Below are 15,177 nucleotides of genomic sequence, written 5' to 3' on the forward strand. Positions count from 1 at the left end.
TAATTTATTTTTTAATGTTGGTCCAAGGTGAAGTTTGAAATACAATTAGTAACTCATTTAATTTTTTTTCTAACCATAATCTAAAAGTTGTAGACATAATTTAATATTTGCTTTAAATTAACGTTTGATTATAACTATAAAATGTTAAACAAAGTTTATTTAGTAAATAAAAACTACCATGTAAACCTTCTTTTTTACAACTTTCTCGAATAGTGATGTAACAAAACGTATCGCACAACAACTAGCTTCATTCGTACTAAATGGTATCACCGCTTATTCATTATTAACTAAGTGTTTCCACACATCCGTTTTCTTACGGCAAATTTTGAACGCTACGCAAAGCAGCTAAACATCAGCATCAATAAAAACGTTACCTTATGTTTTGTATCATTAAATCTTAAAGCAATGAATGTAGCAAGTTTTAAGTTGTTGAAATTTTTTTAAGGAAATGTTTTAAAATCATGTGCTCGTAAAAATTAATTGTATAAGGTAAAAGTACTGGTGTTTTGAGTTTAATTTCTTAAAAAAAAACTAAATTTACAAAAACTTTAAATCTTTTTAGGTTCATTGCTTCAAGCTTTAGTATTGCAAAACATAAAGTTAACGTTCAAGTTGATGTTGATGTTTAGCTGCTTTGCGCCACTTTTAAAATTTGCCGTAAGAAACGGACACGTAGGATTACTTACTAAAGATAGTTCAGTGGTAGATACAATTAGTATGGATGAAACTAGTTGTTGTGGTGTACTAATCAACACGTCATAATATGAGATAGTAATTAAAAAACAAGAAATACAAAATATTGTATTAAACACCTGTGAATTTGAAAAATAAAAATAACATTAAATAGTTCCCACATTTTTTAAATTGAAATTAAAGATAAAATGTTTTATTTTAAGCTTATCAAAACATCATTTTTATCATAATGAAAAATACAGGCAATACAAGTTAAATAACTCAATCAACTTTTGCAGAAGTAAAAATTTTAACTTTATAATACCTAACATTTTGTACTAATACCTAAAACGTACTATAAAGTTCAATAATAATTTAAAAAACAGCATACTTTTAGTTTTATATCTAACAAAAAGTATGTACGAAGGTTTTCTTTTATCCAAAGACTATTGGTACAACATATTTAGTTTGTTCAACCACCTTTAAAACGAAAAGAAAAAAAACCTTTAATATTTAAACTATTGATATAATTTAAAACAACGTTTAAAATAAACGTTTTAAACAAATTTTGATACTTACTTATGAACCTAGAAAAATAAGAGTAGGTATTAAATAAAATTATATGTTTTTAAACGATGAAGTTAATTTCAATAAAATAATTGCTAACTCGTTAGCTCTTGTAATTTATCAAGATTGATTAAAATATTTTAAGGATTATTTTGTGCCTGTCTTCACTTTTTAAAATATACAACTGGTCTGAAAATATTATGAAATGATTTTAATTTGATAACAAATATATTATAAAAAATTATCGTTTTGATGAAATAGACATAGTAAATATCTTTAAATATTTTATCTGTTCATTCAGCTTAAAAGCTAATACTTTAATTTCTTTTGTGTTATGATTTTAATAACTTTACTAAAAATGCAGTTAAATGTTTTCTTTTTATTAAGGACTTTAAAAATATTTTTGTGTGACGCTTTACTTGTAGTGGTCATTTTGTGCCCTTACTCTTATTAAGTTTAACTATTAATATGGTAAAAGTTTAATTTTATTCATCTAAATTAAATTTTTGTTCTAGGAATTTTGTTAACTTTGTTATAAAACTCTGTTTCGGAAAGCAATATGCTTAAGTTTTATGAAATAGTTATCGATTGATATACTTTCATTGCTTTTTAATTGTTTTTGATTCCTGAATACCTCTATCAACAAAACCATTATATACTATACATTTTACTGTAAGTTTATTCCATAAAATTAAACCGTTAGTTTGATTTTCATGTGGTTTTTTAGTAGCTTTAGAAAAATATTTCTTAAAAATTAACTATTATTTTACAAACTTAAGGTAATTTAGGTTCGACTAATGTATTGTCCTTATTTAATTTATTGCTTTTCGTATATGGTCATTTTTGTATAACTTTAATAAAAAAAAATTAAGAAAAAATTAAAATGAATACTCAGAAAAACTTTCATATTAAATTTTAGGATTTACTTTTTACGATACATACGTATTGTACTTATTTACAGAGAGTTGTTTGATCATTTTAGAATAAAACAAAAATATACTTTCTAATATTCTTCTATAAAAGTTGTCACTTAACCATAATAATCATTTAAATTATATATACCATTATTATTTTATTATATAATTGTAGTTGTTAAGTGCTTATATGACGAGATTTCGAAATACAAACTGCTTTTTTTTAACTTAAAACATACTAATTTAGTTTTTGTTACACTTAATGTTATGTAGAATTTATTTTCTTTGAAACCTTAAGTCCGTAACTTTTAACTAAATTTAAAATAAACATATAGAATTCCATAATCAATTAACTTGATATAAAAAGTGACTACAAACGTAATAGTAAATTTAAAAGCCATAATTGAAATGTAATCAGAAATATTTGTTTACTAACTTAATCTAAATAGTTCTAGTTATTGTTAACGGTATACATTTCAAAGTTTGAAGAAAATAACAAAAAATATTTTCTATATAATAAATACTTTATTTAAGAACAAAAACAAAAGGTAGAGTTTTATAATAATGTATCACGCTAGTAAAATAACTTTAACCTAATTTTTTAAGACTAAATAAAGAAAAAACAACAATCTATTTTATATCAACTGAAATATAAAAATTTATCAAAAGTTTTATATATAACTAATAGTTGACCAGTCAAATTTTCTTAGTTTTTTTTTAGTTTTTACTTTAGATTAACTATAGAATATAGAATAATAATATTTTTTTTTATATCACGTTTACTACTAGGTGCTTAAGTTTTTGTGAAAAATATTTTGTTTTTTGACCTTTAGCAAAGCATAACATAATCGACAAAATATTTGGAAACTATTGATTGATACTTTAAACAATTAAATTAGTTTTTCTGTTTAAAAGTCATTAATTCTCAGTGAAAAACAACTAAAAAAGGCAGAAAAAGAAATTAACTAGTTAGAACTACTGACTTGTTTTAAAATGTTAACATTATATCTAACGTATTTTTTATTTATTATTTGAAAGTTTTTGACCCTAAGTATAACTTAAAAATCAAAAAAGTAAATAAAAAGTCATTTATCTTATAACATGATTTAAAGAGTGCTTTATGACTTAGAGGTTTCAAAGAGAATAAAGGCAGCAAATATAATTTATAAAATAAAATATTTTACTTTATTCAAAATGAAAGTGATAATCTTTAAATGCATATTTGCTTGTTCGCTAATCCGAACAGAGGGCATAAGATGTACGGAATGCGACGACAAACATAATTTCTGCTACAAAAACTACACAAAAAGCTCGCACGATGCTTGTGAAGAGTAAAGCGTGTACACACAATGTAGGCAAGACTTCTGCATCACGTTGCAGTTTGGTTCATGCGAAAGTTCCGACTGCTGTGAAAAAAGCTGCGATAATCATGAAGTGTACAAATTTGTTGGGACTGACCAAATTAAACACCCGTTGTGGGAGGAAAGGGGACTATACATTGTTGTAAGAGCGATATGTGTAATGACCGGGAAAAATTCTCAGTAAGTATTGGTATATCAGTGAGTTGGAAAAAATAATTAAATTAAAAGTGTTTGTTTTACGTTTTTTAAAGGTTATAACAATACTGTTTGTTTGATTATACAAAAATGTGTATTGTAAGTGCTGTTAAAACCACTTGTACACTTTCATTAAACAAAATTATAGTTTCTAAAGTAAACAATATTTTTATTATATTTTAGCACACTCTATACATTTTTTTCTTAAGGGTATGTTTTTTAAAGATCAGTAGCTAAAACTTACACATAAAAACTGTACTAATTTTTGTCTTTTTAGAATTGAAAAAGAAATTTTATGTCTATAGTGTTTTTACTATTATAAAATTTTAAGAATTAACTATAAATTTGTTTTTTTTCAAGAATTAGTTGTTTTAGAATTGTAGTCAAAACTAGATGTCCGCGGTCTTATAAAATTAAAGGCAAACTTTAATAAAAAGATAATTGTAGGCTTCATTTACTTACAAGAAAAAATTGTAGTCAATAAACGATTCCCATTTTAATACACAAATACAAAACAAAACGAATTGTTTGAGTAATTGTAGCTTAACAATTTTCATAAATATAGATTAAAAAAAAATAAAACTTCTTAACATTTTAAAAATTAAATTAGTTTTTGTTTAATAAGATTTTTTTAAAGTTTTACCAAAATCAAAAATAAAGTAAATCAACAAAGAAATAGAAAATTACTTATATGTGACTAAACAATTAGCTTGTTCTCCGAATAGTGCTATTAGAAACAAGAGACTTGAAGTAAAAGGCACTGAAAACAAGTAGAAAACCGTTTAGAAAAACCTAAATTTCATTTCCATTCAAAATGAAGGTGATACTGTTTGTATATACATTAGTTTTATTCATAAACACAACAGAGGGGCTAAGATGCCGAGAATGCTGCGACGATTATCATTTCTATGATATAGAACCTTGTGACGAGACTAACAATAAGACCACACGGTGCAATAGCAGCAATAGATTTTGCGTCACTTACAAGCTTGAATCATGCGGAACAGGTTCTGACTGTTACGAAAAAGGCTGCGATTTCTTTCACTTGTGCAAGTCTGTTGGAACTTTTAAAACTTTGCACCCGTATTTGTCGGAGAAGGTCACAGTTAACTGTTGTCGTGGTGATATGTGTAACGACCTGAATGAGGAAATGTTGCTAGTAAGCGCTGGTAAGTCAGTGGGTTTTAATAAGATATCATGTCGTGTGTATCATGTTATGTTTCCAATGGTTATAGCACTATTATTTGTTTAGTTTTACAAAAATATGTTTTTTGTATTTGTTTAGACAAGTTAATAAGTTTTATATAATAAAGTTATAATAATAATGTAATACATCCCTATTTAAAGTGTTCTTACATTTAGCATTTGTTTCTTTTAGAGCTATTTTTAAAACTTAATAAAACAGTAATCTACTTGGCAATTTTGTGAGCGTTTATTTAAGTTGTGTACTTCCTGTTTAAAAAAAGCTATAACAGATAAGTTATAATAAATGTACTTGTTTATTTAGTGTAAACATATAAAATTGTTAAAGCGACTTACCTATATATTTTCATCATTTAATACAATGCCAAATGCAACAGCTTATAAGGTTATTTACGTTTTTCGAAGCTAAGACTAAACAAACAGTTTTATAAAGAACTATAAATAATTAACATATTTAGTAAGCATTTGTAGCCTGCTTTTTAGCCATACTTAATAAACTTGTTTCTACATTTATTTTGAGTAATGTTTTAATCATCAATTGCTTCCGTTTTAACCAACTTGTTTCATTTAATTAGTATTCAAGTCGTTTTGGAATTGGAATTATGTAAACTTTGTATTTACTTAAATTTTTTTAAAGGTTAGTTAAGTAAAAATAAAATGAATAGTTTCAACATTTCAATGAGGCGGTAGGTCTGACATAGAAACGAACATGTTTTGGCGAAAGTTTAAGCTATTTCGAACTCTAACTTGCAAATTTTTTAAAATTCATATCAAAGAAATATTTTAAATTATTCCTAGTTCATGTACCAATTTATAGCTAATAACAAAATTTTTTGTTTAAGCGACGCTTTTAAAATTTAACTAATTTTCTTTTCAAAACAATTAAATACTCACTAAAATTATTTAATCAAACAAAATACAAGTAAACTAAAGAAAAAATCAACATAAAACTAATCAAGTTAATCATAAAAACTAAAATAGATGATTAGAATAATAATCGACTATTTAAAAACGTTAAATATAATTTTAGATTCTTTATCATTTTATTTTATAAGCTTATTAAATGAATAAAATTTGCTATAAGCAATATATTGGTACATACAATCATGTAAACACCTTTCGCTACATTCCATTAATACTTCTTTTTGTGTTATTTTTTATCTTAAATAGAAATATAAAAATAAACAGTCTTTTATCTAATTCGTTTAATTTGCTTTTTTTGTAGTTAAATTAATCAAAATTTTATGACGAAATAAAACTGGCTATATCTTAAATTAGTTTTTACATTTCTTTAAGATTGTATATAATAATTTAAAGTGTTATGAAACCTATGGACGTAAGCTTTTGTTTTTTTACTTATTGAATTTAATTTTATCACTTAAAAGTTTTAGATTTGTTTATGATAGAATATTACTTTAGTATGTATCTAGTTTAAAATTATTTGATAATTGAAGAAAAAAAATTCAATAACTAATTTTTATCTTAAGATAATAAAACTAAAAACAGCTATGCTTTTTTTTTAAAGAAACAAATTTGTATAATTCTGGCCTGATACGTAGGGGTCCTAATGACTGCTTTCAAATTCTTTAAGTAAAAATTTGCAAGATATAAACCCATTGCCAACACGTTAAAAAAAACTAACATTCTGTATGTTTCTAATTTTTGCTTTATGCTTATTTAATTTAATATGTTAAGTAGTCTAAAAATAATACGACTATAAATATGTTCCCCTTTCAAATTTGACAACTTTTATCTAATAATATTGTCGAGAAACAATTTATGCTTCCTAAATACTTTTAATGAAAACGGATTTTAATTGTGCATAGTTAAAATAAAATATATAAGATAACAAGCTTACCAAATACTTTTTTTTATTAAACTAGCACAGTTTTCTATTTATTAACAAGTTAGAATACTTCTACAGAGCTATAGAAGCTAAAGAAGTAATAAGAATAAGGGTATTCCTTTAACTTTAATAGGTCTGTTGATGTATGTAAAATTTAAAACGCACAAAACATATGTTAGTTTAGTAAAGATAGAAAACTGTGTAAACTAGTTCTTATATATTCCAGTAAGCTTGTTTCGCTACGATCTCTATTAGAAAACAATTAACTTTAAATTTTGAATAGTTAAAAGAAACAAACACTATAAAAAATTGTATTAAAAAATGACACATTTCTACATTACTGATGAAGGATAATGAAGCATGAGGCATGAAATATCTTCAATGTATTATACTTTTATATGATTTTAAGAACGGCGTTTTACAGAATAAGAAGACGTTTGTAGTTTGTTGTTCTGTTTTAATCAAAATAGTTAAACTTTTAGAATTTTTTTAAATTAATAGTATCAATTGTCATGTTTTTTTCAAATTCAAAACAAATAAGATTTTAAGACTTTGTTAAGCTGTTTACTAGTATTTATTAACGGTTTAATTGTTACACTTTTTTTTAATTTTTGTACTTTATTACGGAACACTTCATATATGTATATCCTTAAATATCCTGAATAAACTTTTTATAATTGAAATATAATTTTTTTTTGTTTTTAATGTGTTTATGATTCTGTAAATGTTTTCATTTTGTATGTTGTCTGTATTAAGTTAAATTTTCAATATTGAATAACTAGTTATTGTTAACTAGGTTTATTTATCAAATCAAATTATTTTTATACTATTTAAAACTTAGCCTATCAAACTACTTAAAAATTAAAAGTACATACTTATTGAAAATATTTCTTGTATAATACAACTAAACTACTTATTTTTTTGCTTAACAAAAATCGAAGAAAAAAATCTAAAACTGTAACTGTAATACAGTTCTACCACAAACTACGAATAAAGAACTTCATATTTTATTTTCCTCAGAAAGTATATCAACTTCTTTTAAATTTTAGCAACATTTTATTGGTAAACTCAATTAAAAGACCTAGCGAAATTGTTAATAGTATTTATATTGGGTTTTTAGTCTTACTGTCATTTTTTTACTGTATTAAAATTAACTATATGTTTTGTTGAATTATTATTTTTCTAAATTTGTATTACTCTATTTTCTGTTTATATTATTCAGGTAAATACATTTTTCAAACTAAACAACACGAGTTTTGTTTTATAGTTTTAAGAAAACAATTCGTTATTAAAATCTCAGTTTACATTACAATGGATTATAACATCTAAGCTGGTTTATAATGATATATGACAATCATCTGTTCTGAGAAAACGTCTTGTTTAGTTGTCATACAAATTAAATGCAATTAACTTATTAATATAACAGTTTAAATATTTTTAAATTACATGATAGTCAACTAATATTTTTTATATTATAATAAGGCCACTAAGAAAAATTGTAATACAGACTATTGAAACTTGCTAATGTTAACACAAAAATTGGATTTTAAACTAGAAAAGTTCCCTAGAACAAGACTAGCAACAAATAGATTTATGTGATGTGAGAGTTGCCAAGCTAGTTATGTTAACTTCATAACTATTTAAAGAATGGAAAGTTTTCGTTGGTAAAGTTTTATTACTTATTACTAAGAAATGTCTAAAATAAAGGTAAAAGTGATTTTCTATGCCTGTGAATATTAATTTTATACAATCTTCTTCAATCATTTTTTTAACAACAAATTATAAGCATTTTAAAGCACACTTAAGTATTTTTTTAGTAGATATACTGATTTACAAAAATAATGAGATGCTCAAATTGTATCGATCTACTTAAATAAATTTCTAATAAATATTAAGTTGCATTACTGTATGAACATATTTTTTTTCTATAACATTTACTATTAGGTGCTTAAGTTTTTGTGTAAATTAATTTTGTTTTTTTGACCTTTAGCACAGCTAAATGTAGTCCACAGACTAATAGGAAACTATTGATTAATACTAAAAACAATTAACTTTCTTATTCTTTTAAAATTCTAACAGTTCTCAGTAAAAAAATAAGTAAAATCGGTAGGCAAATACATTAACTAGTTGAACATATTGACTTCATTCAAAATAAAAATGTAGCTAACGTGCTTTGTTTAAATATTCATTTCTGTTAGTTTTTGCTATGTCGTATGACTTAAATAATAAAAAAGTATAAGTGAGTAATTAAAATATAAAATTATTTTTCAAATAGTGCTTTAAGTCTTAGGAGGTATAAAGACAATAAGGGCAGCATTAATAAACTAAACATTTCACCATATTCAAAATGAAAGTGCTAATCATTACATGCTTCTTTGCTTGTTCACTAATCCGAACTGATAGATTAAGAATGAGACGACAAACATAATTTCTGCTACAAAAACATAAGTAGAAAGCTCGTACGATGCTTGTGAAAACTCAAGCATGTACACGACGGTGTAGGCATGATCTTTGCATCACATTCCAGTTTGACACGTCTGACTGCTATAAAATAGACTGCGATTAGCATGAGCTGTGTGAGTCTGTTGGAACTGACCAAATTAAACACCCATTGTGGGAAGGAAAGGTTACTATACATTATTGTAAGGGCGATATGTGTAATGACCGGGAAAAATTCTCAGTAAATACTGGTATATTAGTAAATTGTAAACAAAATTAAATCAAAAGAGTTAGTTTTACGTTTTTTAAAGGTTATTACAATGCTGTTTGTCTGATTTTACAAAAATGTGTATTGTAAATGTTGCTAAAACCACTTCTAAAATTTTAAAAGATAATTATACAATTTTCTAAGATAAACATCTATTTTTTTATTTTAGCACATTTTATACATTTTTTTACATTAGGGTAGGTTTTTATATGACCAATAGCTAAAACATACAAATAAAAACTATACTAAAACTTGTCTTTCTAGAATTTTAAAAAGCAATTTTATGCCTAGAGTGTTTTTACTACTATAATATTTCAAGAATTAACTATAAATTTGTTTTTTTTTAAATAGTTGTTTTAGAATTGTAGTCAAAACTAGAAGTCCGCAGTCTTTAAAATTAAAGACGAACTTTAATTAAAAGATAATTGTAGGCCTCATTTACTTACAAGAAAAAATTGTAGTCAATAAATTATTATCATTTTAATACAAAACAATACGAACTGCTTAGGTTTCTGTATCTTACAATTTTTAATAAATATAGATTAAAAAAATTAACACTTCTTAACATTTTAGAAAATAAATTAGTTTCTGTTTAAAAAGACTTTTTTAAGTTTTACCAAAATCAAATATAAAGTAAATCAACAAAGCAATAGGAAAGTAATAGTTTGTGACTAAAACAATTGGCTTGTTCTCCGAATAGTGCTGTTAGAAACAAGAGACTTGAAGTAAAAGGCACTGAAAACAAGTAGAGAACCGTTTAGAACAATATAAACTTCATTTCCATTCAAAATGAAGGTGATACTGTTTGTATTTACATTAGTTTTTTTCATAAACGCATCAGAGGGGCTAGAATGCCGAAAATGCAACGACGATAATCATTTCTATGACGTAGAAACTTGTGAAGAGACTAACAATAAGACAACACGGTGGTGCGGTAGCAGTTATAAATTCTGTGTAACTTACAAGTCTGAATCATGCAGATCAGGTCCTTCTTGCTACGAAAAAGACTGCGATTACTTTCACTTGTGTAAGTCTGTTGGAACTTTTAAAACTTCGCACCCATTTTTGTCGAAGAACATCACAGTTAGCTGTTGTAGAGGTGATATGTGTAATGACTTGAAGGAAGAAATTTTGCTTGTAAGCGCTGGTAAATCAGTAGGTTTTAATAACATATCAAATCACATTCGTGCATATTATGTTATGTTTTCAGTGGTTGTAGCATTACTGTTTGCTTAAGTTTACTTTGCTATGTTTTCATTATGTGTTAAGACCAGTTTCAAACTGTTAATTTTATACTTAATAAAGATTTAATAACAATTAAAAGCAGCCTTGTTTTACTATATGTTTTTTACGCTTTTACGATAGATTTTTTGATAGCCTTCCTTAGGACTAAAACGAACAGTTTTTCGCTTAGGCTGCCCGTTTTAGCTGTTTACTTAAAGTTTAGTTAGATTTTCTTGAATACAATTGATAATAAATGTAGCAGTGTGTAAAGCGTACAATTACATAAAGTAGCTATGGTCGTTTAAATATAACTAAACTATAAGTTTATTATCGCTAACGTTTATTATCATGAAACTAAAACTAAATAAACTGTCATAATCAATATCAAAATATAACAAAGTTTTTTAGTATAGCTTTAATATTATTTTTTCTCCATATTTAACAAAGTTTTCTACATTTATTTTTGCCATCATAATAATTGTCAATTGCTTCCGTTCGCACTTAAATGTTTTATTAGATAGTTTCAAAATCGTCTTGCAATCGAAATTTAATGAATTTTTTATATTTTAAAAAGCTTTTCTAATTGTGAGCTGAGTAAAAAAATTAAACGTTTTAATAAACCAGTAGGTCAGAAAAAAACAATATTTTAGAATTAAAACTATTTCACACACTAACATGCAATTTTGTTCAATATTTTAAAAATTTCTTACAAAGAAATTTATCTTATTATTCCTATTTTCTATTTCGTTTCATTTTTTTAGCTTAAATAGAAATATAAGAATAAACTTTCAAGTTATCTTTATTCGTATAGTTGCATTCTATATTTAAAGTAATATAACTTTTAAGGTGAACTACGAATAATTATATGCTAATTTAGTTTTACATGTCTTTGAGATGGTACTTAATAATCACTAGTATTATGAAACTTCTGGACATTAACATTTATTTTAGCTTATTTAGTTGAATTTTAATTTTAAAAAGTTTGAGTTTATGTTTATAATAGAAAACTACTTTTGTATGTATAAAGCTTAAAATTATTGTATATTTGAAGAAAAAATAACAGAACACTTTTTATCTTAAAATAATAACAATAAAAACAGCTATACTTTCTTTTTTTCAAACTAGCAACAATACTAATTAAAAATATTTTGTACAATGGAATAGTTGTTATATAATACTGTTATTTTTGAAAGTTTTATGTAAGTTTATTTTAGTTGCATACTTTATGTTTAAATGAAAGTTAAACTTTTTTAAATTTTATTGAATATTTAAACTATTAATTACTTTTAAATTTGTTGAATTACGACCATATAGCGTAGAGGTCCTAATGACTGCTTTAAAAACTGTTTAAGTAAAACGTTGAAAGAACTTAATACCTTACCAATGCATTTAAAATAAAACAACCATTCTGTTTTTTTAGTTGTTTAGTTTATTTGACTCAATATGTTAAGTATTGTAAGAGTATTAGCACTTTAAGTATGTTCCCTTTTTTTGTTTAACAACTTGTGTTCAATTATGTTGTCAAAAAACAGTTTAAGCTCACTAAATGTTTTTAATAAACCAAAATTCCATTTGTATATAGTTAAAATAAAAAATACAAAATAACAAACATACAAAGTACATTTTTTATTAAACTAACATATGTTTTTGTTTGTACACAAGTTAACAAACTTCAAAAGTGTTATAAAATTTGAAGAAATAACAATAAACAAAAAGTTTTTTTTTTTTAATTTTAATAGCTCTATTGAGGTTTATAAAATTATAACGCAAAGAAACAAAGATAGTTAGTTTAATAAAGATAGAGTACTGTGTAAATCAGTTAATATAACTTTTCGTGAGCTTTTTTCGCTAGGATCTCTACTTAAAACGATATACTCCCAAATTAGAACAGTTAAAAGAAAAAACATTATAAAAAATTGAATTAAAACAATAAAACATATTTACATTACTGATAAAGCATAATAAAACATGCAGTATAATGTAACTTTAATTAAGTATTATACTTTTATTTAATTTCAAGAACGGCGTTTTTTAGAATGAAAATAAAGTTATTGTTAAATAAAAAATTCTTTTCAACCTGCTTTAAGTAATAGTTGTTAACCTTCAACAAACTTAATTTAGTTTAGTACCAAAACAACTTTTGAGGTAATGAATAAGTGCGTTTTCTGTTTTAATATATAAAGCTTTGTCACTAATGTTTGGTTTTAAAAATAATATTTAATTTTTTTTCAATTAACTGTGCATAATTTAATTCAAGACCTTTTGCAATTTATTTGTCTTTTTTTTGATCAAGTCAATAAACTTATTAAACTTTTTTATTTATAAGTCAATAGTGTTATTAAATATAAGTTAAACATATTATAAAAATCTACTTTACTTATAACTACGGTCACAACAAAATTATTTAAGTTTTTAATTTTTTCATTGTAAACTATTTACATTATTCTTAAATAAAAAAAGCAGATACCATTTTTTTATCAAAATATGATAAATTTAGTCTATATTCTTTTTAATTCAATAAAAAATAAGAGTCTTAGATTTTATTAAACTGTTTAATAGTATTTATTAGCAATTTATTTATTATAATATTTTTAAACTTTTGTATTTATTTACGGAATGCTGCAGTATGTATAGCGTAAAATATCCTGAATAAACTTTTTATAACTAGAATATAAATATTTGATTTGTTTTTCATGTGTTTATGGTTTTGTATTTATTTTCATTTTGTACGTTGTCTTTATTAATGTAAATTTTTGATATTGAAACTATTATAATTATTATTAATTAAGTTTATTTTTTGAAATAGAATATTTCTAAAACCATTTAAAACTTAACCAATTGAACTATTTTAAAATTAAAATGATTAAAATGGACTTATTGAAAAATTAACCGGACTTTTTTCTCATTCGCTATAATTAAGCTATTTATAGTCGCTATTAAGTGTTTATAACATTTTAGTAATTAAGTTTCAACAAAGTTTCTTTTAGTTATCATGTTTTGTATTTAGGCTTTGGTCCTTAAAATCCAACAACCTTTAAATAAATTAAAGCAACTATAATCTATTTTCATTGACTCAACAACATAAAACTTTGAAATTACTTTAAAAGGAACATCAAATTTATATGTAAGTGTGAAGTAAAATAACATGACTTGATTTTCAATAAGTAGTTAAATGTTTCAACATATTGCTATTTAAATATTTCGATTTATTAGTTTCACAAAGTTAGTCAACTAACAATGATTAATTGTTGTAAGAAAAGTTACTACAAATTTTGAAACGAGCTTAAATAATATTTTTGTTATCTTTTCGTAATTTTATTAAAAAAGATTTTATTTTGCTTTAGGATGAGAAATTTACCAAACACGTTTCCTTCATAACTTTACTAGTTAAATTTGTTAAAAACAAATTCATTAAAAATTATAGTTTGTATAGTTGTGAGAATAACATAATGTAATTAAAAAGTCTAATAGTAACAAAAAATATATATACGATAAGTTTTTAGTCTTAAATTAAAAGTCGTTGAGGAAACTGTTCTTAACTATCGCGAGAACAAATTCATTAAAAAAAATAATTCTTCTAAAACTAAAGAGTATTAATTAGCTAAAATATTAATCTTTATGAAAAATTCATTACCAAACTCTATTATAATTAAAGAAGTTATAAAGAAATAAATTAAATATAAAAAACAAATCGGAATATATTACTTTTTTATCTTAAACTGTTGAATATATATATATTTTTTCATTTATGTCCTGTTTAAACGGCTCAAATTTTGAAGCCTGAGTCCAACATTGCGTAATAAACTGACCTTTAAGTTTACTAGCCCCTTGAGCAGAAAGTTGAAAAATCATATAATGTTTCTAAGCCAGCAGATTGCGTGTGCACAATCATAATACCCTGATCCTAAAAGTTTGCATTGTTCGAAGCTGTGAGTAATATTAGCCAATAGATGCAATCGCAGACACCAAAACCTTTTATGTAAAAAAGGAAGAAAATAGGTGCATTTTTTAACATTTTAAATCTGTCTAATTTTTTTAACTTTAAACAAAGTTTTTTTTTCTTTGAATAAACAGTCTATTACATTCTTTAAAATTCAATTTATAAGAAACAGTAAAAATTTAAATTGTTAACAAGCTAAAAAGAAAAATTATTTATTAAAAATGTTTTAAATTTGTAAATTTAAGTAGTTTAAGTTCACTTTTAACTGGAAACTTTTATACTAAAATACTTAAGATAATAACACTTTTTACGAATGTTAAGTCATATTATAAGTATCTTAATAAAATTCTATAAACAGTATATGATTTGTAAAAACAATTTTTCTGGCTTACAACTTAAAAAAAAGTTATATCGTGAGTTTTTAAATTATAACACGTTTTGTTAAAATAATACACACTTGGTGTTAAGTTTTTTTTTGACTAACTACAGATACAGTTCTCTTGCAACTTTTGTTGCTGAGATAAACATTTATTTAAAGATATTATTAA

This window comes from Thalia democratica, chromosome 1 (genome assembly GCF_965202585.1).
Source record: "Thalia democratica chromosome 1, ktThaDemo2.hap1.1, whole genome shotgun sequence".
Classification (NCBI taxonomy): domain Eukaryota; kingdom Metazoa; phylum Chordata; class Thaliacea; order Salpida; family Salpidae; genus Thalia; species Thalia democratica.